Below are 24557 nucleotides of genomic sequence, written 5' to 3' on the forward strand. Positions count from 1 at the left end.
ACTTTTGGGGTCTAAAATAGGAATGTAATACCCACCAACAAAATCTCTGCCAAAATGGGGAAACATTATTATCCCCCTTTTAAAGATTATAAAAAAAATATTATTAGAAAAAGTAGATTATAGATTGGTATTAAATGATACCAAAACAATTATTAATTTTTTAAAGTATAATATTAACATTGCAGTTACATAAGAAATGTCATTATTTTAGTAATGCATACTAAAGTATAAAGGTGTGAAATGAGATATCTCTAAGATTTTCTTTAAAATAATTCAGAAAATGGCTCGGCACCTGTAGCTCAAGCAGTTAGGGTGCCGGCCACATACACCAGAGCTGGCGGATTTGAATCCAGCCCAGGCCTGACAAACTACAACCAAAAAATAGGTGGCTGTTGTGGCAAGCACCTGTGGTTCCAGCTACCTGAGAGGCTGAGGTAAGAGAATCACTTAAGCAAGCCCAGGAGTTGGAGGTTGCTGTGAGCTGTGATGCCACAGCATTCTACCCAGGTAACAGCTTGAGGCTCTGTCTCAAAAATAAAAATAAAATAATATAATTCAGAAATAATAAAAAAAGCAAGAGATAAAGTGAAGTAAATGTATAAAAATCTTGATAACCATTGAATCTAGGTGACTGATACAAAAGGATTCATTTTACTGTTCTTTGTACTTTTATGTCTAAAAATATTTCACAGCAATAATTTATTATTCATGGGCAAATCACAGTTATATGTACTTATGGGCTACAAACTGATGTGGCGAGTTTTCAACACAATGTGGAACGATTAAATCAAGCTAATTAACACATCCATCACCCAATACAGTGAACATTTTTTGTGATGAGTGCGTTTGAACTTTACTCTATTTGTGATACCGAGATGTACAGTACTCAATTATTTGCAATGTTCACCACACTGTGTAATACATCTCAAAAAAAAAAAAAAATCAAACTTAATCCTATCTACTAAGGCTTTCTACCTACTGTTGGACCACCATCTCCCAAATCCCCTGACCCTCTAAGCTCTAAAACCACATTCTACTCTCTGCTTCTACAAAATCAATTGCTTTAGATTCCACATATAAGTGAGAATATGCAATAATTGTCTTTCTGCAGTTGGCTTATTTCACTAAGCATAAAGTTCTTCAGTTCCATCCATGTTGTCACAAGTGACAGAATTTCTTCCTTTATAATGCTGAATAGTATTCCATTTTGTGTGTGTGTGTATATATACTTATACAAATATGCACATATATATGTATACACACATGCAATATTTTCTTTATCCATTCACTGGTGGATACAGCAACAGTGCTTGGGGAACTGAAATTATTTTCTCAAGATCATGCAGAGGAACTGAGTATCTGAGTCCTCCTGTCCTGACGGGATGAGGCCTGACCATGGGTGCCAGTGTCACCAGACATAGATAAAAGAGCACAAGGCCATGAGGACTGCCCATCTGTTCCACATGACCCGCAGTAGTGAAGCTTGTGATGAGTCTTAACACTCTCGTCGCATATAATTTGGTCAGTGGGAGTCAACCACTCCTGAAGTAAAAAAGTCAATGTATCTCAGTCCATTTCCATCACAACGTCCAACAATAATTTCAGCTGAACTAGAATAACTGATATGTTTAAGAGTTATTTTTTCATTCCAAAAATTAAAGAATTCATGCTGACAGAACATTCTTAATGTCACCTAACTATATTATTCTTTATAGAAGCAGAAAATATGATAACTGAAACTTTGATAATAAACAACACAGAGGCTATTTGCCATTACAAGAAGTAGCTCCAGCTACTGTGACAACCAGCACATCAGGATTTCACAGTTCATTCTTGTTTCTTCTGAGTAATAATATGAGACAGCCATGTTTGCACTAAGTCTGTTACAGTATTCTACACAGGTAAAGGATAGGAGAAAGAAGTACATTTTTTTCTGAAATTGAGAGAAAAAAACTAAAGATGAAGGAAAAAAAGAATATAGAGGAAAAAGTACAGGTATGCTCTAAAATAATTTTAAATTATATTTTCAGAATTGATTCTGGTACTTTCACTTCTAAAAATAAAATACACAACTGTTATTGATCTTTCAACATAACTTGAGGTTTCCCGGGAGGTTCCCAATAGGCAATACCCCTTTTGTCCACCCAGTTTCTGCATAAGGTGAAAGTAAAACAGTACGAAGAAACAAGGCTAAAACATCTTTATTGCCAACACAGACACAACTGTAACAGTTGTGAAGAACACAACTGCAGGCTTCTCAGAAAGTGAAATTCCTCAGTGACACCAAGAATTGGGCAGATAGATCTTCCTCCCCAGACACGGCAGCAAGGAACTGGACAGGCCCCAGGGGAGGCTGCACCAACTTCCAGCCGGAGCTGCCGACAAGAGCCTGGGCTCCCCATGGCCACAGACCTCCCAAGAGGAAGCTGAGCACAGCCAAGCTGAGCCAAGCACACTAGTTATCAGGACCATTTAGCAAACAGGTAAGTTACTCTGTCTCTCCCAGCATGGGATAGCAAGACCTGCAGTCACCAACCAAATTCTTTTCTTAGAAAAGCAACTATCGAGACGCCATCTTCCAGTAATTCACCAAAATGACAAACACAAAGGGAAAGAGGAGAGGCACCCGATACATGTTCTCTAGGCCTTTTAGAAAACATGGAGTTGTTCCTTTGGCCACATATATGCGAATCTACAAGAAAGGTGATATTGTAGACATCAAGGGAATGGGTACTGTTCAAAAAGGCATGCCACACAAATGTTACCATGGCAAAACTGGAAGAGTTTACAATGTTACCCAGCATGCTGTTGGCATTGTTGTAAACAAACAAGTTAAGGGCAAGATCCTCGCGAAGAGGATTAATGTTCGTATTGAGCATATTAAGCACTCTAAGAGCCGAGATATCTTCCTGAAACGGGTGAAGGAAAATGATCAGAAAAAGAAGGAAGCCAAAGAGAAAGGTACCTGGGTTCAACTGAAGCGCCAGCCTGCTCCACCCAGAGAAGCCCACTTTGTGAGAACTAACGGAAAGGAGCCTGAGCTCCTGGAACCCATTCCCTATGAATTCATGGCATAATAAGCATATAACATGGCACAAAGGAGTACTAGTGGACCCATGTTTTTAGGAGCAAGAACCTATTTATTCCCCATTAGCTCATGGCATAATATGTGTACAGCATAGCACACAGGATAACCAATAGACCCCATGTAACAGTGATACAAGGTGCTGGGACCTATTTCCCACGCATTCAAAAGTCAATTAACACTTTGTCACATTAAATGGCAAGGTGCCTCCCTGAGCTGCTGGAACCTCTTCCCCTATGAATTCATGGCATGGTAGATACAAATAATAGCATAAAAATGTTTCTTGTTCATTCACTACAAGTGTGTTTTTTTTTCCCCCCCAAAGAAGTATTAAAGCAAATTTTAATGTGTCCTAAAAAAAAAAAAAAAAAAAAAGAAAAGCAACTATCACTTCCCCTCCGCTGGGAAGATGGAGGGTGGGCTTTGCCTCCGAGGGAAAAGACACTGTGAGGTAGCCAATGGGGAGAGGCTGAAGCTCCGCCGGCCCAGATGAAGCAGGAGGCTCACATCAGGTCCTGGAGTGCCAACAGTAAGTATACAAGCATTTGACAGGAGTATCTATGTATGCAGGACTCCTCACATGGGGCGGCGCCTGTGGCTCAGTGGGTAGGGCGCCGGCCCCATATACCGAGGGTGGCGGGTTCAAACCCGGCCCCGGCCAAACTGCAACCAAAAAATAGCCGGGCGTTGTGGCGGGCGCCTATAGTCCCAGCTGCTCGGGAGGCTGAGGCAAGAGAATCACTTAAGCCCAGGAGTTGGAGGTTGCTATGAGCTGTGTGAGGCCACGGCACTCTACCGAGGGCCATAAAGTGAGACTCTGTCTCTACAAAAAAAAAAAAAAAAAAAAAAGATTCCTCACATGGGAGCTGCAATACACAGATGTTGTGAGATGATTAAAAATGGAAGACCTGGAGGAAGCTGTGGCTCACTTAACCCTCTCAAAAATAATCACATTAAAAGTCAAGATGCTGAAGACCTAAAATTAAAACAGAACCAAGAAGAGCCTCAGGCAAGTGGGATCACTGTCACTTGTCCACCTATTAGAGGGCAGTGTAAGAAATCTGATCATTCTGTTAAAGTTAGCATGTTTTCTATTCCCAGATATCTTCCTGTAGACATTTCTTTCTTTTTCTTTGTATACTTCAAGAGAACTCAGCTTTCAACAAGTATAAGAATTATTGTATACATAATCCTAAAATTTTTACTTTATGGGCAACTTTGGAAACTTTCAAGAAAAGTTCTGTCATTAGCCAATGTTGGTGCACATAGTTGGGATTTGATGACCCATGAGCTGATCATCCCTGCTTCAGCATTAAAGCTCCTAGAAGATGACAGTCTTCAGTATTTGATGATGTTCCATCTAATTCTAATATTATATCATCACTTATTTAAACATAAACTTTTGGAATGCTGCTGAACCATACTTTTTTTATTTATTCAATAAAGTTTGATGCATCAAAAAAAAAAAAGAAAAGTGACTATCTCTATGCCTGAGGACTAAGAAGAGAAAGAGACTGACTTTAGGGTCACTGAAAACTGTTATTCTCCACTAACAAATAAGATAAATGTCATTATTATTCCCCATTTTATTACTGACATAAGTTAGCTCCAAGGAGATGAAGTGATTAGCTCAAAGTCACAAAACAAGTCATCTGTGAAGCTCAAACTCAGACTTTCAACCTTAAATCCCTCATCTTTCTATACTAACCTTGTTTATCTAATCCCACTGCCATAAAAGGGCAACAATATCCCAGTAGGTGCCCATTATAAATACAGCCACCCACAGCTACTTCCATTTCTGAGTAATTTAAAACAGAACAACACTCCTAGCCATTTAAAATATCAAAAGGGACACACACACACACACACACACACACACACACACACACACACACACACGGGGAGTTGCTAAGGCTTCAAAGATCTGAGAGGCTCCAGAGAGAAGGGAAACTCACTAAGATGAGCCAAACTTCTGACATGTTACTGTATCCCTGAAAGTTTGGGCAGATTCGTGGCAAGGAGAAAACTGCTGCCAAGAGGCAGGGGAGCCCCTTTGAGGTGTTTCATGGGGCTGGGAAGCAACAACTGAGGTTGGAGCCACCGAGTCAGCCAGGCCCCAAGAACCAGACCCCTAGGAGGAAGGAGGTACAGCGAGGGTGAGCTTGGTGTTCAGCAAGTGTGCCCCTCATGTCTTTAGGGGGATGCCAAGTCCCTCCAAAAGTGTCTCAAAGCAGAGTGGCAGTTCAGCTCTGAACAGTCTCTTTCCACACAACGAGAATAAAATACATAAGTTATAAAAGGGGCTTTTTTAAAAGCCCATCAGAGATCTGACAATGCACAGGAATATAAATGAACTGAATTCCAAAGGGCATCAAGCAGTCCCTATGAGAGGAGACCCCACAGCTGCCTTCACAGACGACAGGGTGCAGTGCAGGCTGAGGACAGGCAGAACTGGAGGGCAGCCCACCCACATGCTCAGAACCTTCCCCGCCACTGCCAGGCAGGTGTCCTCAGGAGCCTGGATAGGCAGAGAACTGGGAAATACCTGAGGTGCACTATGCTTTCTCTCAAGTGCAAAGCAGAAGCCCATGAGACTGTGCAGATGAGAGAATGGCAGGGATCTCCTCCAAGTACCTGGCCTGCAAAGGCTGGGGCCAAACAGAAGAGCAGGGAATCCCCACAAGGCATTAGAAAGTTTCACTGAGGACAGGAGGCTGAAGACACAGCCAAAAGAGAACTTCCAAAATGCAGAAAGTCAGAGGTGTGGCTGGAGATTAAGGAGAACTTCCCCAAACCCACAAATCCAGTGTCCAGGCTTAAAGCAGAAAGACACAGATCATGGTAGGAAAAGCAGCAGTGGCTGTAAACCAAATTCCAGAGTCTTTCCTGCCTCAGACCCCAAACCTAGTGAGTCAAATCTGAACAGCATTCCAGACACTTGGACCTAATGATGAATTGACCAAGAGGAGCACTGTGACAAAGGCTCACCCAGCTCACCTACAGATTACACTGGCAAAGCCCTAACCCTTTTTCTGAGGATAAATGTCACTTCATGCTCTACTGTTTTTTTTATACAAGTACAAAAGAGAAAGTAGTACATTATTATTGCAGGGGAACTATGCACTATGTAAAAATGCACATTACAATCTCTAGAGCAAGCACTTAAAAAATAGAGATGGGGTTTAAACAGCCAATAGAGATGACAAGGTAGAATGAAGTAAACCCAGAACCTTGGGAGGCAGGAGGCTCACGTGAGGTCAGGAGTTCCAGACCAGCCTGGACAACATATACTAAATGTATATATACTTATAACAGAGCTTTAAAATACATGAAGTAAAATATGATGGAGCTAAAGGAATAAGAAGATTCACAATTTTTTTTGAAGTTGTAAGTATTAAAACACCTTAATTAAAATAATTAAAAGAATAAGAAGACAAACAATAATGACATAGAATATTTGAACAGACTGTCAAAAAATTTCTCCTAATTGACGTTTATAGAACACTATATCCATCAACTGCAAAATACAAGTTTGGTCTAAGGGCTCATAGGAAATTCACCAAGACAAAACTTATGCTGTGCCATAAAATATGCCTCCACACCTGTGGTGCATATTACAGGGGTATTTGCGAAACTTGGTAAATGTAGAATGTAAATGTTTTGGCACAGTAACTGAGGTAACGCCGGAAAGGCTATGTTAACCACTGTGATAAAAATGTGTCAAATGGTTTATGAAGTGAGTGTATGATGCCCCATAATCATATCATTGTATACAGTTATGATTTAATAAAAAAATTAAAAAAAAAAATATGCCTCCATAAATTTTGAAAAACTGAAATCATACAGAATATGTTCTTTGACTATAACAGTATTAAAACAAAAACAGTAACAACAGCATGTCCACAAAAGCCACAAAAACCTGAAAAGGAAGTTATATACACAAGTCAAAAAAAAATGGCTTTTAAAACATTTCTAATTGAATGGTAATAAAAACACAACACATCAAAACTTGTGAGATGTACGAGATGTACCTGAAGCAGTGCTTTTCTAGAAAGAAAGTTATAGCTATAAATGTTTATATTAGGGGGGAAAAAAAGTCCAACCCAATTATATAGCTTTTTCCCTATAAAAGCTAGGGGAAAAAACATAAAATTAAATGCCAGCTAAGGAGAAAGTAACTAATACATGAAATAGGAAATAGAAAACAATAAGGAAAATCACCAAAGTCAAAAGTTGATTTTTTGGAAAAATAAATAAAATTTAATAGAGGTCTGCTTTTAGTTCCTTTAGTGTTCTCCAAACTTCTTTCCAAAAAGGTCATATTAGCTTGCATTCCCACCAGCAGTGTAGAAGTGCTCCCTTCTCTCCACATCCACGCCAACATCTGTAGTTGTGGGATTTTGTTATGTGGGCTAATCTTACTGGAGTTAGATGATAACTAGAAAGTGGTTTTAATTTGCATTTCTCTGATGATTAAGGATGATAAGCATTTTTTCATGTTTCTGTAGGCCACGCGCCTGTCTTCTTCAGAGAAATTTCTGTTCAAGTCTCTTGCCTACATAGAAATGGGGTTATTGAGAAAAATCCAGGCCTCTACTCCAGTGCAGCCACTGGCAGAACAGATCTGAGATGGGAACACAGGCCCCCTGAGACTTCAACCCAGAGTTACTGTTTCACTAGGAGTGGACAGAGACCAGCTAAAAACAAGACAGAAACACTTAGCCCCACCACACCAAGTAGGTCCTCAGTGTCTCAGGCCATAGCACTGTATGGGTCCTTTGCAAAGCTCTAGGGGAAAAGGTACAGACACCAGTCCCAGCTCTTGTCAAAGGGCTGGTTAATCCCTACTCCAGGAACCCTCAACCCAACTTCACCTTATCTGATCATCTAGCCAAACAGTGTAGAATGATCATGGGGCAGAATCAGTGGGAAAATTCCAGCAACATGAATAATCAGAGTAGATAAACTCCCCCAAAGAACATGATGGGCACACCAGAAGATTCCATTCATAAACAAATGGCTGAGATGTCAGAAAACAAATTCAGAATGTGGATTGATATTAAGATTAATAGAATGGAGGTAAAGTTGGAATTAGAAATTCAAGGAGCATTTCAAAAGTTGTCTCAAGAATTCAATGAATTCAAAGACAAAATCACCAAAGATTTTGACACATTGAGATAAGAACTTGCAGCCCTCAAAGATCTGAGAAATACAGTAGAATCCCTCAGTAACAAAATGGAGCAGGCAGAAGAAAGGATTTCTGACATTGAAGACAAAGCTTTTGAACGCTCCCAAATGCTCAAAGAGAAAGAGAAGTGGAGAGCAAAAATGGATCATTCTCTTATAGAGCTCTGGGATAATTAGAAGAAAACTAATATTTGCCTTATAGGAATCCCTGAAGGTGATGAGATTACTTCAGAAAGCCCAAATGCTCTACTCCATGAGATAATCAAGAAGAACACACCAGAGATGCCAAGAGATTCTGAAATCAGATAGCAGACAGTTTCAGAACCCCAGCACAACTCAACACAAAGAAGGCATCTCTGAGACACATTATAATTAACTTCACCAAAGTGAATATGAAGGAGAAAGTTCTGCAAGCAGCCCGACATAAGAAAACCATAACCTTCAAGGGAAAGAATGACTGCAGATCTCTCTGCTGAAACCTTTCAAGCTAGAAGAGGGTGGTCATCCACTTTTAATCTCCTAAAACAAAATAATTTTCAACCCAGGATTCTGTATCCAGCTAAGCTGAGTTTCATTTATGATGGAGAAATTAAATACTTTAATGACACACACGTTGAAGAAATTTGCCATAACTAAACTAGCTTCTCCAGGATATTCTCAGACCTATCCTCCATAATGACCAGCGCAATCCTCTACTACAAAAGTAAACTCACTCAGAAACTTTTGATCAAATTCCAACTTCCACAGCAGTGAAAAGATTAAAAATGTCCACTGGACTTTTGAAAAACTCAATACCCAAAATTTTACCAGGCTTATCAATATTCTCCATTAACGTGAATGGCTTAAATTGTCCTCTAAAGAGGCACAGGTTGGCTAACTGGACACAAAAACTCAGGCCAGATATCTGCTGCATACAAGAATCTCATCTTACCTTAAAAGATAAGTATAGCCTCAGGGTGAAGGGATGGTCATCTATATTTCAAGCAAATGGAAATCAGAAAAAAGCACGTGTTGTGATTTTTTTCGCAGATACAATAGGCTTTAAACCAACAAATGTAAGGAAAGATAAGGATGATCACTTCATATTTGTTAAGGGCAACACTCAACATGATGAGATTTCAATTATTAACATTTATGCACCCAACCAGAATGCACCTCATTTATAAAACAGACTTTAACAGACATGAGCAACTTGACTTCCTCTAGCACCATAATAGTTGGGGATTTTAACACTCCTTTGGCAGTCCTGGATAGATTCTCCAATAAGAAACTTAGCAAAAAAATTTTAGACTTAAAATTAACTATTCAACAACTGGATTTAACAGACATTTACAGAACATTTCATCCTAACAAAATTGAATACACATTCTTCTCATCAGCCCATGGAACATCCTCCAAATTTAATCACATCTTAGGTCACAAGTCTAACCTCAGCAAATTTAAAAGAATAGAAATTATTCCTTGCATCTTCTCAGACATCATGGAATAAAAGTTGAACTCAGTAACAACAGGAATCTGCATACTCATACAGAAACATGGAAACTAAATAACCTTATGCTGAACAATAACTGGGTCATACTTCAGATTAAAAGGAAACTACCAAATTTTGGAACAAAATGATAATGAAGACACAAATTATCAGAACCTCTGAGATACGCGAAAGGGAGTCCTAAGAGGGAAATTTACAGCATTGCAAGCCTTCCCCAAGAGAACAGAAAGAGAGGAAGTTAACAACTTAATGAGACATCTCAAGCAAGTGGAAAAGGAAGAACATTACAATCCCAAACCCAGCAGAAGAAAAGCAATAACCCAAATTAGAGTAGAATTAAATGAAATTGAAAACAAATGGATTATACAACAAATCGGTAAGTAAAAAAGTTGGTTTTTTGAAAAGGTTAATAAAATAGATAAACCTTTGGCTAACCTAACCAGGAAAAAAAGAATAAAATCTCTAATTTCATCAATCAGAAATGACAAAGACAAAATAACAACACACTGCTCAGAAATTCAAAAAATCCTTCTTATTCTCAGAAATATGAAAATCTGAAGGAAATTGACCAATACTTGGAAGCACGCCACCTTCCTAGACTTAGCCAGAATGAAGTAGAAATGTTGAACAGGCCTATAACAAATAGCATCAACCATACAAAATCTCCCTAAAAAGAAAAGCCCAGGACCAGATGGCTTCACATCAGAATTCTACCAAACCTTGAAAGAGGAACTAGTACCTATATTACCCAACCTTTTCCAAAATATAGAAAAAGAAGGAATACTACCCAACACATTCTATGAAGCAAACATCACCTTGATCTCCAAACCAGGAAAAGACCCAACAAGAAAATTATAGACCAATATCACTAATGAATACTGATGCAAAAATACTCAACAAGATCCTAGCAAACAGAATCCAGCAACACATCAAATTATACACCTTGACCAAGTGGGTTTTATCCCGGGGTCTCAAGGCTAGGTCAATATACATAAATCTATAAATACAATTCAGCACTAAACAAAATAAAAAAAAAAAAGACCATATGATTCTCTCAAATGATGCAGAAAAAGCTTTTGATAATATCCAGCATCCTTTCATGATCAGAACACTTAAGAAAATTGGTATAGAAGGGACATTTCTTAAACTCATAGAGGGCATCTACAGCCAATGTTGTATTGAATGGAGTTAAATTGAAATCATTTCCACTCAGATCAGGAACCAGACAAGGTTGCCCATTGTGTCCGCCACTCTTTAACATTGTAATGGAAGTTTTAGCCATCACAATTATGGAAGAAAAGGCTATCAAAGGTATCTATATAGGGTCAGAAGAGATCAAACTTTCACTCTTCGCAGATGATATGATTGTATATGTAGAAAACACCAGGGATTCACTACAAAACTCTTAGAAGTGACCAAGGAATACAGCAGTATCTCAGGTTACAAAAGCAACACTCATAAATCTGTAGCCTTTATATATACCAACAATAGTCAAGCTGAAAAAACAGTCAAAGACTCTATTCCATTCACAGTGGTGCCAAAGAAGATGACATATTTGGGAGTTTATCTAACAAAGGATGTGAAAAATCTCTATAAAGAGAACTATGAAACTCTAAGAAAAGAAATAGCTGAATATGTTAAAAAATGGAAAAACATACCATGCTCATGGCTGGGAAGAATCAACATTGTTAAAATGTCCATACTACCCAAAGCAATATACAATTTTAAAGCAATCCCTATTAAAGCTCCACTGTCATACTTTAAAGATCTCGAAAAAATACTTCATTTTATATGGAATCAGAAAAAACCTCAAATAGCCAAGACATTACTCAGAAATAAAAACAAAATAGGAGGAATCACCAGACCTCAGATTATACTACAAATTAATAGTGATCAAAACAGCATGGTACTGGTAGAAAAACAGCAAAGTAGATGTATGGAACAGAATAAAGAACCAAGAGATAAACCCAGCTACTTACTGTTATTTGATCTTTGATAAGCCAATCAAAAATATTCAGTGGGGGAAAGACTCCCTATTTAACAAATGGTGCTAGGTGAATTGGCTGGCAACCTGTAGAAGACTGAAACTGGACCCACACCTTTCACCACTAACTAAGCTAGACTCTCATTGGATTAAAGATTTAAACTTAAGACATGAAACTATAAAAATACTAGACAGAAGTGCAGGGAAAACACTTGAAGAAATCAGCCTGGGCAAATATTTTATGAGGAAGACCTTCCGGGCAATTGAAGCAACACCAAAAATCCATTACTAGGATCTGATCAAACTAAAAAGCTTCTGCACAGCCAAGAACACAGTAAGTAAAGCAAACAGACAGCCCTCAGAACGGGAGAAGATATTTGCAGGTTATGTCTCCGACAAAGGTTTAATAACCAGAATCCACAGAGAACTCAAATGTATTAGCAAGAAAAGAACAAGTGATCCCATCTCAGGGTGGGCAAGAGACTTGAAGAGAAACTTCTCTGAAGAAGACAGACATATGGCCTACAGACACATGAAAAAATGTTCATCATCCTTAATCATCAGAGAATGCAAATCAAAACCACTTTGAGATACCATCTAACCCCAGTAAGATTAGCCCACATCAAAAAATCCCAAAACCAGAGATGTTGGCGTGGATGTGGAGAAAAGGGAACACTTCTGCACTGCTGGTGGGAATGCAAACTAATATGTTCCTTTTGGAAAGATGTTTGGAGATCACTTAGGGATCTAAAAATAGGCCTGCCATTTGATCCTTCAATTCCTCTACTAGATATATACCCATAAGACCAAAAATCACTTTATAACAAAGATATTTGCACCAGAATGTTTATTGCAGCCCAATTCATAATGGCTAAGTCATGGAAGAAGCCCAAATGCCCATCGACCCATGAATGGATCAATAAATTGTGGTATATATACACTGTGGAATATTATGCAGCCTTTAAAAAGGCTGGAGACTTTACCTTTTTCATGTTTACATGGATAGAGCTGAAACAGATTCTTCTTAGCAAAGTATTTCAAGAATGGAAGAAAAAGTATCCAATGTATTCAGCCCTACTATACAACCAATTTGTAGCTTTCATATGAAAGCTATAACCCAACTATAGCCCAAGAAGAAGGGGAAAGAGGAGGAGGAGGGGAAGGGGGAGGATAGATGGAGGGAGGGTAACGGGAGGGGAAGGGGGGAGGATGGATGGAGGGAGGGTAATTGGTGGGATCACATCTATGGTGCATTTTACAAAGGTACATGTTAAATTTATTAAGTGTAGAATATAAATGTCTTAACACAGTAACTAAGAAAATGCGGTGAAGGCTATATTAACCAGTTTGATGAAAGTATTTCAAATGGTATATAAAACCAGCACATTGTACCCCATGATTGCATTAAGGTACACAGCTTGATTTAATAAAAAATATATAGATTTGGAACCAAAAGAAAGAAATGGGGTTATTTGTTCTTTTCTTATTGATTAGTTTGAGTTTTCTTATTAGATCTTTGTTGGAAGCATAACCTGCAAAAATCTCCCATTCTGAAGGCTGTCTGTTTGCTTTAATTACTGTGCTCTTGGCTGTACAGAAGGTTTTTTTGTTTTGCTTTGTTTTTTATGAAATAGACATATAAAATTTAATCCCCTTTGGTTTAAAGTACATCTTTGATGATATAATTAAAAACAACAAATAAGGAGGAGGCGGAGCAAGATGGCAGCCGAGTAACAGCTTCCTTGCATCTGGGCACCGTGAGTCTGGGGAGATAGGACTCCAGGCATCTCTGGCTGGTGGGAACTGCCTATCATCACTCGTATGAGGATACAGGGAGTCAGCGAGAGACTTCTGGACCCCAAGAGGAGGACTAAAACAGTGGAAAACGGGCAAGCGGTCGCGTGTGTTCAAAATGTCTAAACCCGCCCACAACTGTAAGTTCAGTAGCAGGGAGACTGCAAACCAGAAAGGCCTTACCTGTGAACTGTTTTGATGTCCTTGGACTTGGCACTGAGTTGAACTGCCTTGGGGAAGGCCTGAGTGGGAGTGCGGAGAACTTTGGCCGTTGTCTAGGGCCCCAGTCTGAGCCGCTGAGCCAGACGGAGCTAATAGTGTTTGGCTCTGGGTCACACGGAACCATTGTCAATGATCTGCCCCGGCAAGCTCTGCCCTCAGGGTCGCAGAGCTAGAAACGGGTGGGAGCTGGTAACCCAGCAACCAAGTAGCCTAAGGGTGGGGTCTGAGCCGCCTTGCAGTCCTAACCCTCAGGGGCAGAGTGAGACCGGTTTTGGCACACTGGGTAAGTGGATAGCCACTTCAGCAGTGATTCCAGCGAGAAAGCTTCTGCTCAGCAAGTTTACAAGTTCAAAGTGCCTTTTAAGTGGGCTGAAGAGAGACTTAGGGTGTCTACCTGCTGGGGTTTGAGAAATCAGCAGCCTCCAGTCGTATCAGAACTGTGATTAACATCTCATACCCCAGAAGACCACGTGTTGCCCAGACAATATTCAATAACATATACAAACTGCTTTGTTTTTGGTTGTGTATTTTTTCTTTTTTTTTTTGTTTGGTTGTTTTTTTTGTTTGTTTGTTTGTTTGTTTATTTTGACGTTGTTGATGTTCTTTTGTTTTTTAATTTCAATCTTTTCCATACAGATCCCTTTTTCTTTCTCAATTTTTCTAGTTTAATTATAATTTCCCATTGCTGCCTTTTTTAATAACTACAACTTCATTTTTGCTAGTGTTTCTACCGCTATCATTTGGTTTTTCACCCAATTTTATCCCTGTAAAGTTTTCTGTTTGCTTCTTTTGGTTTGATTTATAGCATTTTTGTCTTTCCTCTCTACTTGGTGGAGGTGGGGTACTGTGTCTGATCAGGTTAGCAAAGAGCTGCTGACCTCAAGGGAACCACCCAACTGGGCACCCCCAGAAGGTGGGGTTTCTTAAGGTTGTGTCAAAGTACCCTACTGTACACCTATATTGCCCTGTCTCCCTCTTTCTGTGCCTCTCTTCTTTTTGTCAATATTCCTTATACCCACCCCCTCTCCTTTCTCTATCTTTCTTTTTTTTCTTATCACTCGGTCCTCCTTTCTTTCATCCCTTTTTTGCTCTTCAACCTTCTCACCCTTCTGGTCCTGTAACCCTTAGTCCACAGGCACAAGAACTTAAAGAGCAAGAGGAAGTGAAAGGAAAATTAGGGCAAGGAAACAGATAAAAGAAATCACTCATGAGGAAGAATCAGCAGAAAACTCCAGGCAACATGAAGAACCAGTCTAGAACAACCCCACCAAGGGACCATGAGGTAGCTACTGCAGATGATTCCACCTGTAAAGAAATGTTAGGAATGACAGAAAGGGAATTTAGAATACACATGTTGAAAACAATGAAAGAAATGATGGAAACAATGAAGGAAATTGCTAATAAAGTGGAAAATAACCAAAAGGAAATCCAAAAACAGAATCAAATAAGAGATGAACGATATGAAGAATATAAAAAGGATATAGCAGACCTGAAGGAACTGAAACAGTCAATTAGGGAACTTAAAGATGCAATGGAAAGTATCAGCAACAGGTTAGACCATGCAGAAGAAAGAATTTCAGAGGTAGGAGACAAAGTTCTTGAGATAACTCAAGACAGTAAAAGAGGCAAAAAAAGAAGAGAGAGAAAGCAGAACGTTCACTGTCAGAATTCTGGGACTTTATGAAGCGTTCCAACATACAAGTTATAGGAATTCCAGAAGGGGAAGAAGAATGCCCCAGAGGAATGGAAGCCATACTAGAGAATATCATAAAAGAAAATTTCCCAAACATCACCAAAGATTCTGACACACTGCTTTCAGAGGGCTATCGGACCCCAGGTCGCCTCAACTCTAACCGAGCTTCTCCAAGACACATTGTGATGAACCTGTCCAAAGTCAAGACAAAAGAAAAGATTCTGCAAGCTGCCAGGAGTAAGCGCCAGTTGACCTACAGGGGCAAATCCATCAGAGTGACCGCAGACTTCTCTAATGAAACTTTCCAAGCAAGAAGACAATGGTCATCTACCTTTAATCTACTTAAACAGAACAATTTTCAGCCCAGTACCCTGCTAAGCTAAGCTTCGAAATTGACGGAGAAATCAAATCATTTACGGATATACAAACATTGAGGAAATTCGCCACAACAAGACCAGCTCTACAGGAAATACTTCAACCTGTTCTGCACACTGACCACCACAATGGATCAGCAGCAAAGTAAGAACTCAGAAATCAAAGGACAGAACCTAACCTCCACACTGATGCAAAAGATAAAACTAAGCAATGGACTCTCACCAAATAAGACGAATAGAATACTACCACACTTATCAATTATCTCAATAAATGTTAATGGCTTGAATTCCCCACTGAAGAGACATAGATTGGCTGACTGGATTAAAAAACACAAGCCATCCATTTGCTGTCTGCAAGAAACACACCTGGCTTCAAAAGACAAATTAAAGCTCCGAGTCAAGGGTTGGAAGACAATTTTTCAGGCAAATGGAATTCAGAAGAAAAGAGGAGTTGCAATCTGATTTCCAGATACATGTGGATTTAAAGCAACTAAAGTCAAAAAAGACAAAGATGGTCACTTTATATTGGTCAAGGGAAAACTACAACAAGAAGACATTTCAATTCTAAATATTTATGCACCCAATTTAAATGCTCCCAGATTCTTGAAGCAGACCTTACTCAGTCTGAGCAATATGATATCTGATAATACCATCATAACAGGGGACTTTAACACACACTCCGTATGAGCACATCTGACTGACAGTGGCATATACAACAGACAAGAATTGCGGTAGTGTTTAACAAACTTAAACAGTGCAGAAATCCAAATGGTAACATTCTCACTAACAAAGAGAATCTCTGTCATTTGAGAAGGTTTTGCTACGCTACAGCATGACTGTTCGTGTTTGGGAAAACAGAGAAAAAGGTTTTAAGTGGGTTCCGCTAAGCACAGAATTCTATCTGCTTGGTATACATTATCAAAAATAACTTACCCTTTTGTCTAGAGAAAGTCTTTAAGGTAGATCTGACTGCATGCTTCACTATATGTACACAGACACCATATTTATATATATTTATATAAGATATGTATGTACATATTTACAGACAAGACCTTCAAAAATATATTGCACTTATATACACTGCAGCTTTATCTTAATTGATTTCATACTGTAACCCATTTAAATTCTTCATAAGAAAGGCAGTTGATATGTCCAAGAAAGTTGCAAAGGAAGATTTCAGTAACATGCCCTATTTTAGTAAACATTTATTGGAAGATGAGAGGCTAAGGGAGAAAAGACTCAGCCCTGTACCCTTCAGGTGCTCCCACTAACCTGGGGCAATGGGAGTTACAGAGTTCAGGCAAGGACACAACGTCAAGGACACAACGTCCGTCCTTAAAGCCACACTTGTTCCTTCTGACTTCCATTAGTGAGCAGGCCCACCAATACTGCAGGAACAAGGCAGATACCCTAGTATTTTGATAAATAAGGTATTGGGTATCCTAAAAGTTCCCAGAGACTCTGTTAAGGCTCTGGAACAAAGTTTTACCTTTAATCCTAAATATGTCAGAAAATTCAAACACAATGGTATATGGATTTCTCTGTCATGTGAAAAACGCCAATGTAATAACTTAAATGCTGTTTCCAAGCCAAATGCAGCTCCATCTCCAACTCGAAAGGAAGCCCTTCCCTTGATGTCACCTGTTTGTGCAGTGCCGACTGGGGAAGCCGTGGCCAAACTGTAAGATCTAGTAACACCTTCTAGAACTAGTGGGGGCTGCGGATGTCTGGCCTCTAGATCTCTGTCAGGGTGAGCTTGTACGATCCCCCCCGCTTCTTCGATCTGTAGCTGGAAGGTGTCCTCATTGGAGTAATGCTTCACAATGTTGTCATCCATGTTCACCAGGATCCCCTTTTTACACTTCTTGAATATCTTCCCAAACTTGTCATGCAGAGCATCGTATTTGTCTGAGATAGCTTCCATCAAGCCCTTTAAAGACGGGGTCTTGAGCATGAGGGCATCAAAGACTTCTTCTGCCTCCTTTCCAACGCAGAGCAGCACTCTCTTCGGTTCTTCCATCCGGGTCAGCTTAGCCGGAGGTGGACGGCAAGGTCATCTTCCTGCCATATGGCCCTCTTTTCAAGGTGGAGCCTTCACCCTCCAGCTCCTCTGAGGCAATGGGAAGGACATGAGTGCCCCGCTGCAGGCTGGCAAAGTGCACGTCAGGAATGACGAGGACAGGCTGAGTGTCGAGATCAAGAAAGGGTTTGAAAACCGTGATGTCAGAAGGCTATGTTAACCAGTGTGATGAAAATGTGTCAAACGGTCTATGAAACCAGCGTATGGTGCCCCATGATCACACTTATGTACACAGCTATGATTTAATAAAAAATAAAGAAAACCATGATGTCCATGCGTTTGTGAGAAGGAAGCAGTGGCACTTTAACATCTGAAACTTTTCTCTTGCTTTGCTTTCATTCTTCATCCCTGATTTTCCGTTCGGCTCCCTTGTCACAGAAGACCTGTATCTGGCAGTAGGCCCCGTGCACTGGCTTGTTGCTGCAGTTGTTGTAACTGTAGTTGTCAATTTGAATGTTCAGAGGCGACCCCTTCATGCCCTTCTGAGAGGAGAAATCTGTGCTTAAGCAGTTCACAGAGATGAAAACTTGCATCATCATGGGCGGCGTCTGTGGCTCAAGGAGTAGGGCGCTGGTCCCATATGCCGGAGGTAGTGGGTTCAAACCTAGCCCCGGCCAAAAAAAAAGAGTCAGAAAACTTGCGTCATCGTTAATGTCCCAGGTGAAGGAAATAGCATTATAAGCGACCTCCTCAATGCCGCTGATGGTGTTGAAGCTTTCTTTGTAGTCAGCTATGTCAACGCACCTCTGTTTGGCCGTGTGCTGGCGGGAGTGCCAGTACTTCCAATGCCTTAACTGATCTTCTCTGCTTTTGTCTTCAGCAAAAACCACCATGATCACACTTCGGACTTTGCTGATGGGGTGATAAATTCCTTCATTGCTGCTCACCTCCTTCAAGGTGACAGGGTAGAACTGGCCTTTCTTCAGGCATGTCATAGTGCTGTCTCCTGGCTTCTGGCGAAGCGATTTTGAAGCTTCTAGAGTATATTCAAAGTTGTTCCAGAAACACTGTCAAAACATAGTCCTCTGAATTCATCCCAGGCATCCGCAGACTGAGATTCGAGGAGAAGAAAACCTCCTGAACGCCCTCCTTGAAGGTCTCTGAGAAAGTAGAGTCCGGAGTCCGCCATTGAGCATTTGGGGGTTGAGCACCAGAGCTGAACTGGTCAAGATTGAGGTTACGGTCGAAAACTACCACCCGCTCGGTGGGCTCGGGGTGTTATACTGTGGGGGGTATTCCCACAGCAAAGCCATGTGGCTGGGTTTCAGTCTTGATGGAGTGAGTAGGCATTGTTGCTATGGAAACTGTGACCATCATATCAGGAGCAGTGAGGTGGCCTCACTTATCAATGCCCAGCTGATTGCCGTGGGGAAGGACAATGTTAAACGGCACATTTTTCAGTACTTGCACTCTGCTTTCTCCAGCAGAAATGAGGGGCTGCTCTGCCACTACTGGTATGCTGTTTCTTTTGCTGTGATCTGGCTCTGGGTGCTCAACATCTGACTTTACTGTTGAAGACCTTCTCTCTCTTGGAACCTTGTAATAGTCATAGAGCAAGCCCAGCATGGCCGCGCTGTCTTCATCCCCATTGATGCTCATCATGGCTTTGGTTGCTGCAGTGAGAGGATTTTCCAGGAAAGATTTCCAGGCTTCATCCTCACTAGTGTAGGAGCGCCGCTGCAGATAAAGCGCTTCATTCTGAAGAACCAATACAGGCCGTATTGGTTTGTTGTCGTATTCCTGTGTCATCGCACTCGCTGGCTGCAGCCGGGCCACAGAAGTGGACTTTCGAGTTGGGACAGTACACCCGATCTGGGGAGAGGAGGAGGCTGGCGGCGGGTCCGAGCAGTGGCCCCAAAGGGTTGGGTTTGCTTTTCTCCTGTACAGAAGCTTTTTAGTATGATCAGATCCCAGCAATGGATTTTTGGTGTTGCTTCAATTGCCTGGGGGTGGGGGGGTCCTCCTCATAAAATATTCTCCTGGGCTGATTTCTTCAAGTGTTTTCCCTGCACTTCATTCTAGTATTTTTATAGTTTCATGTCTTAAATTTAAGTCTTTTATCCAGTGAGAATCAATTTTTGTTAATGGTGAAAGGTGTGGGTCCAGTTTCAGTCTTCTACAGGTCACCAGCCAGTTCACCCAGCACCATTTGTTAAATAAGGAGTCTTTCCTCCACTGAATGTTTTTGATAAGCTTATCAAAGATCAAATGATGATAAGTAGCTGGGTTCATCTCTTGGTTCTCTTTTCTGTTCCATAAATCTACCTCTCAGTTATAAAAAGAGTGATATTCTTAGAACAGAAGAACATTTCTTCTTGACCCCTTTTATAAATGATCACTGTGTAATACTGCTTGCATATACCATCTTTTGCCTATTTTTTATGCTAAGAATTATATTCAGTGTTTTGGGGGTGGCTGTCAACCTTAGTATACAGACCCTTTAGCTTGTTTTATTTACTAATTGCTCTTCAAAACAGAGCAGATGATAGAAAAGAGTGATGTGCTTGAGGTGGGAAATTGGCATGTCATGGCTCTACAATTTGGGCAGTTGTAACTTAGTCATTTAACTCACGAAACTTGGTATCTCCATTAGTTAAAGGGGAATGGTTAATCTTGGCAGCATTATGAAAGGACATATTCAGAGCAAAAAGTTAAATTAAATTAAATTAATAAAACTCTAGGAGAGAATCCCAAATCACTTATATCAGGAATAAAAAGGGGACAGATCCTATACTCATTACCGTATTTTTAGTTCTATATTTTTTATTTTGTCTTTGTGTCAATTTCTTTGTTGAGGCTTTCTATTTTTTTTTTTTTTGTTTGTTTGTTTGAGACAGACCCTCAAGCTGTCACCCTGGGTAGAGTAACATGGCATCACAGCTCACAGCAACCTCTAACTCCTAGGCTTAAGCAATTCTCTTGCCTCAGCCCCCCGAGTAGCTGGGACTACAGGTGCCCACCACAACACCCAGCTATTTTTTGGTTGCAGTTGTCATTGTTGTTTGGCCACCCAGGCTGGATTCGAACCCCTCCGTGGGGAAGGAGGGCACATGGAACCCATCCTCTCAGACCTGCAAACCTCCCTGTGGCTCTGCAGCACGGTGCACAAGTGTGGCGATCTGCCTGCCTGGAGCTGGCCTGCTCATCAGTGCAATGGGCTGCTTGGGTGTCAAGTGCAAGGGTAAGCCTCAGTGGTGCTGTGAGGCTTGCTGCTGGAACAGGGAGATGGAGAGAGGAGGCAAAGAAGGCAGTTAGTAATAACGGGCAGAGCACAGACTGTCTCATTTAACAATCTGAAAGATGAACCCTCAGACCCTCAGAGCTGCTCACAACAGGCAAAGCCAACACACCAAGGCCTGGCACCCTGCCATCTGCACCAGGTGTTCCAGGAGGGGCCCGAGATCAGGCTGAGCTGCCGTGGACTGAGGAGAGTCTTCTCCCTGAAAAGGGGGGTCATTTGTACACAGAGAGAAGATAAATGCTAAATGTTCTAAAGAGAATTTTATTTTACTAAAGGATATACCATTTCTTCCCCTAAAATAAGTTTCTTTCACTTAGAACTTGCTAAATGAATGTGATGAATGAAAATTAAACTCAATCTCTTTTTTAAAATGACATCCAGAAAAACCTGAACTGAAGCCTCCTCTTTCTCTCTGATCACTAAAACAGGAAAGTAGCAAGATTTAATGGCTCGCTGGGCTGACTAACTGCATTCGGTTCAGATACCACACATGTAAACAGAGCTGACAACTACGGGCCACTGGTCACAAGAGACCCTGAGGAGGAATCAGCGGACACATCTCAAATACACTGATGCCATTATCATTTCCGAAAGGGCAACGCTAGTGCACACCCTATGGTGTTGCAGGGGACAGTGACCAGTGACCTCTGAGATGGGATGGGATGGAGTGGATATGACAGGACAGGACGGATCATGGTTCATGTTACGGCTTGAATTATGTCCCCCCAATTCCTACCTTGATGTTCTCACCCCACTACCTCAGAATGTGACCATAGGTGGAGAAAGGTGATGTGAAGAGATAATTAGAGGAAAATGAGGTCTCGGGGTAGACCCTCATCTGACCCGTATCCTCATAAGAAGAGGACATCAAGACACAGACGCGCACAGAGGGGGACCATGTGGAGATGACCCTTCCAGAAGACGGCCATATACACACCCAGGAGAAAGGCCTCAAAGGAAGGCACCTCTGACGTGGCGATCTCCAGACTGCCGGCCTCCAGAACTGTGAGAGAGAAAGTGGCCGGTGAGAGGCACTTTGTGACAGCACCTGGCTATAGTCAGCAGACCAACAAAGACACCACATATGCAGGAATACACATAGATGCCGCTGCATGAAACATCTGATTTTACACAGACTGTGCACTTCCTGCAGGCATGGTGCTTCACGCCTGTGATCCCAGCACTCTGGAGGCCAAGGCAGGTGGATCGCTTGAGCGTGGGAGTTCAAGACCAGCCTGAGCAAGAGCAACAACAACTACCACTGTTACTGAGCACATGTTGTACTTCAGGCTCTTGATGTACGTCTAATTCTTATAGCAGTACAGCAAGATGGAGACAGTGTTAATGCTCCTGTCACTGATAAGAAAACAAGGCAATTGGATTTAACAATCTGTGAGCCAGGCTTTGTGGTAGGCTGGGGTTTAAAAAAGAAAAAGACTCAATTCCAGCTTTCCAGCCTTCACACACCAGAAAATTAAAAACTAACATGCTAAAACAAAATATAGCTGGGCAGGGTGACACCTGTGGCTCAAAGGAGTAGGACACCGGCCCCATATACTGAGGTGGAAGGCTCAAACCCAGCCCCGGCCAAAAACTGCAAAAAAAAAAAAAAAAAAAAAATAGCCAGGCGTTGTGGTGGGCCTCAGGAGGCTGAGGCAAGAGAATCGCTTGAGCCTAAGAGTTTGAAGTTGCTGTGAGCTATGATGCCACAGCATACTACCAAGGTGACATAGTGAGACTCTGTCTCAAAAAAATAATAATAAAAATTAAAACCAATATGCAATGTGAAAAGCACTACTATATATATGTGAGGGAAAAAGTTTGAAAAGAAAGAAAATTTTTCTATCTGAAGGAGTCAAGGAAAGGTCCTGGGGACAGGGAGGTTAGGGCTACATCCCGTGTATTGAAAAGCAGAGAAAGCTCACAAGGCAGAGGGTCTATTCTCAGAGCAGTGGCTAAGTCTCCTGCCTGAGCCAAGGGGACCACCTGGGTACAGAGGGAAACGACGCTGCCCAGGGGTGAAGGCATTCAGACCGATTCCTGCAAGCAGTGGGACAACTTCATGTGACTGCAGCAGAAGACTGCTTCGGATTAATACCTGTTTTAGAAAGATCACCCTATCATCTGGATAGAGGTCAGAAGAAAGAAGAGACTTGGGAGACAGTGAGATCCCTTAGGACAAGTTCCCACATTCTAGACCAGAAATGTCAAAGTCCAGCCTTGGCAATGGTGTCTTGGCACATTGCAGAGTAGACAAGTAAACAGAAAAACAGAACTCCACTCCACTGCTGAAAACTACAACACTCGGAGCCACATTGTCCTATGGAGACTAAATCCTTCAATGAGTTGCAAAAGGCCCCTTTTGATGCCACCCTGGGACGCTCTATTTTGGTTCACCTAAAACTTTGCAAATTACTATTTTCCTGTAACTAGTAAATCTACTAATACATTTGGGATTTTGACATACTGGTAGTTTTTCTTCACCTCATTATTTTACATGGGTGGTTTCTCACCAAGAATGTATTTCATTAGCAGGTACTTATGTCATACCACACAATATTTGTCTCTTCAGCATAGAACTGAAAGTAAGTCAAAAGCTTCCCTTCATTTCTGCTTGGGGTTTTATTCAGTCCCTTCTATTTCTCAACAAAAGGGCCTGTATAATTTGCAATGGAAACAAATTATACTCCTGTATTCAAGAACTCCCGCCAGGATTCTTTGTAACGCAACAATTCATATACATACCTTCCCTTCTCCCTGACCCAGGTAAAAAATGAAATACAGTAAACCAAATCTCCTAAAGAAAACACATACACCATCTGGGAAAAAGACATGGGGGGAAAGCATGTCAGGAATGGAAAACAGGAAGCAAAATAAATACATGTGTCCTTAGCAGCTCAAAAATCAAATCCTTCATTTTGGGCCACCATACATTTTGTAGCTCCTTACACTTTGTACATGTAGGTTAAGGGGTAAAAATGCAAATGAGAAGTCTACATATACTTCATAATGAAAACAAAACACAAAATACAACACATAAGGCCATAAACCCAAACCCCATATGTTTTAGTTTATTAGTCCATGTAATAGGAAGCTTTCAATAAGTATGGTCATGTTATTTTGCTCATAAACTCTGAGAGCAAAAGCTAGTAAAATAATGCATTCTTGTTTCCAATACTATTTTCTAATTTACTAATATTCAAAAAAAATAAGGAACACATATTAAAATACTCAGGATTATAAAAGACGACCAGAAAAGTACAATTCACAAAATTGCAGTAAGTGAGAAACAGCACAAGGTGGGAGAGGGAGGCACAGTCTCCAGACCCCTCTGCCCCTGCACTTGGCAGTGTTCAGCCTCACTACCTGGGTACACGAGATGAGAGAGGGAGGCACAGTCTCCAGACC

General features: G+C 40.9%; 1 protein-coding gene and 1 pseudogene across 7 annotated transcripts in view; both read right to left on the bottom strand.

The window, feature by feature from the left end:
• Nucleotides 1-24557, bottom strand: part of TRAPPC9 (trafficking protein particle complex subunit 9) — a 701153-nt gene that overhangs the window by 557791 nt on the left and 118805 nt on the right. The gene's annotated exons all lie outside the window — the stretch shown is intronic.
• LOC128563469 (grainyhead-like protein 1 homolog) lies at nucleotides 17369-19657 on the bottom strand (annotated as a pseudogene).

Source organism: Nycticebus coucang, chromosome 13 (genome assembly GCF_027406575.1).
Source record: "Nycticebus coucang isolate mNycCou1 chromosome 13, mNycCou1.pri, whole genome shotgun sequence".
NCBI lineage: Eukaryota > Metazoa > Chordata > Mammalia > Primates > Lorisidae > Nycticebus > Nycticebus coucang.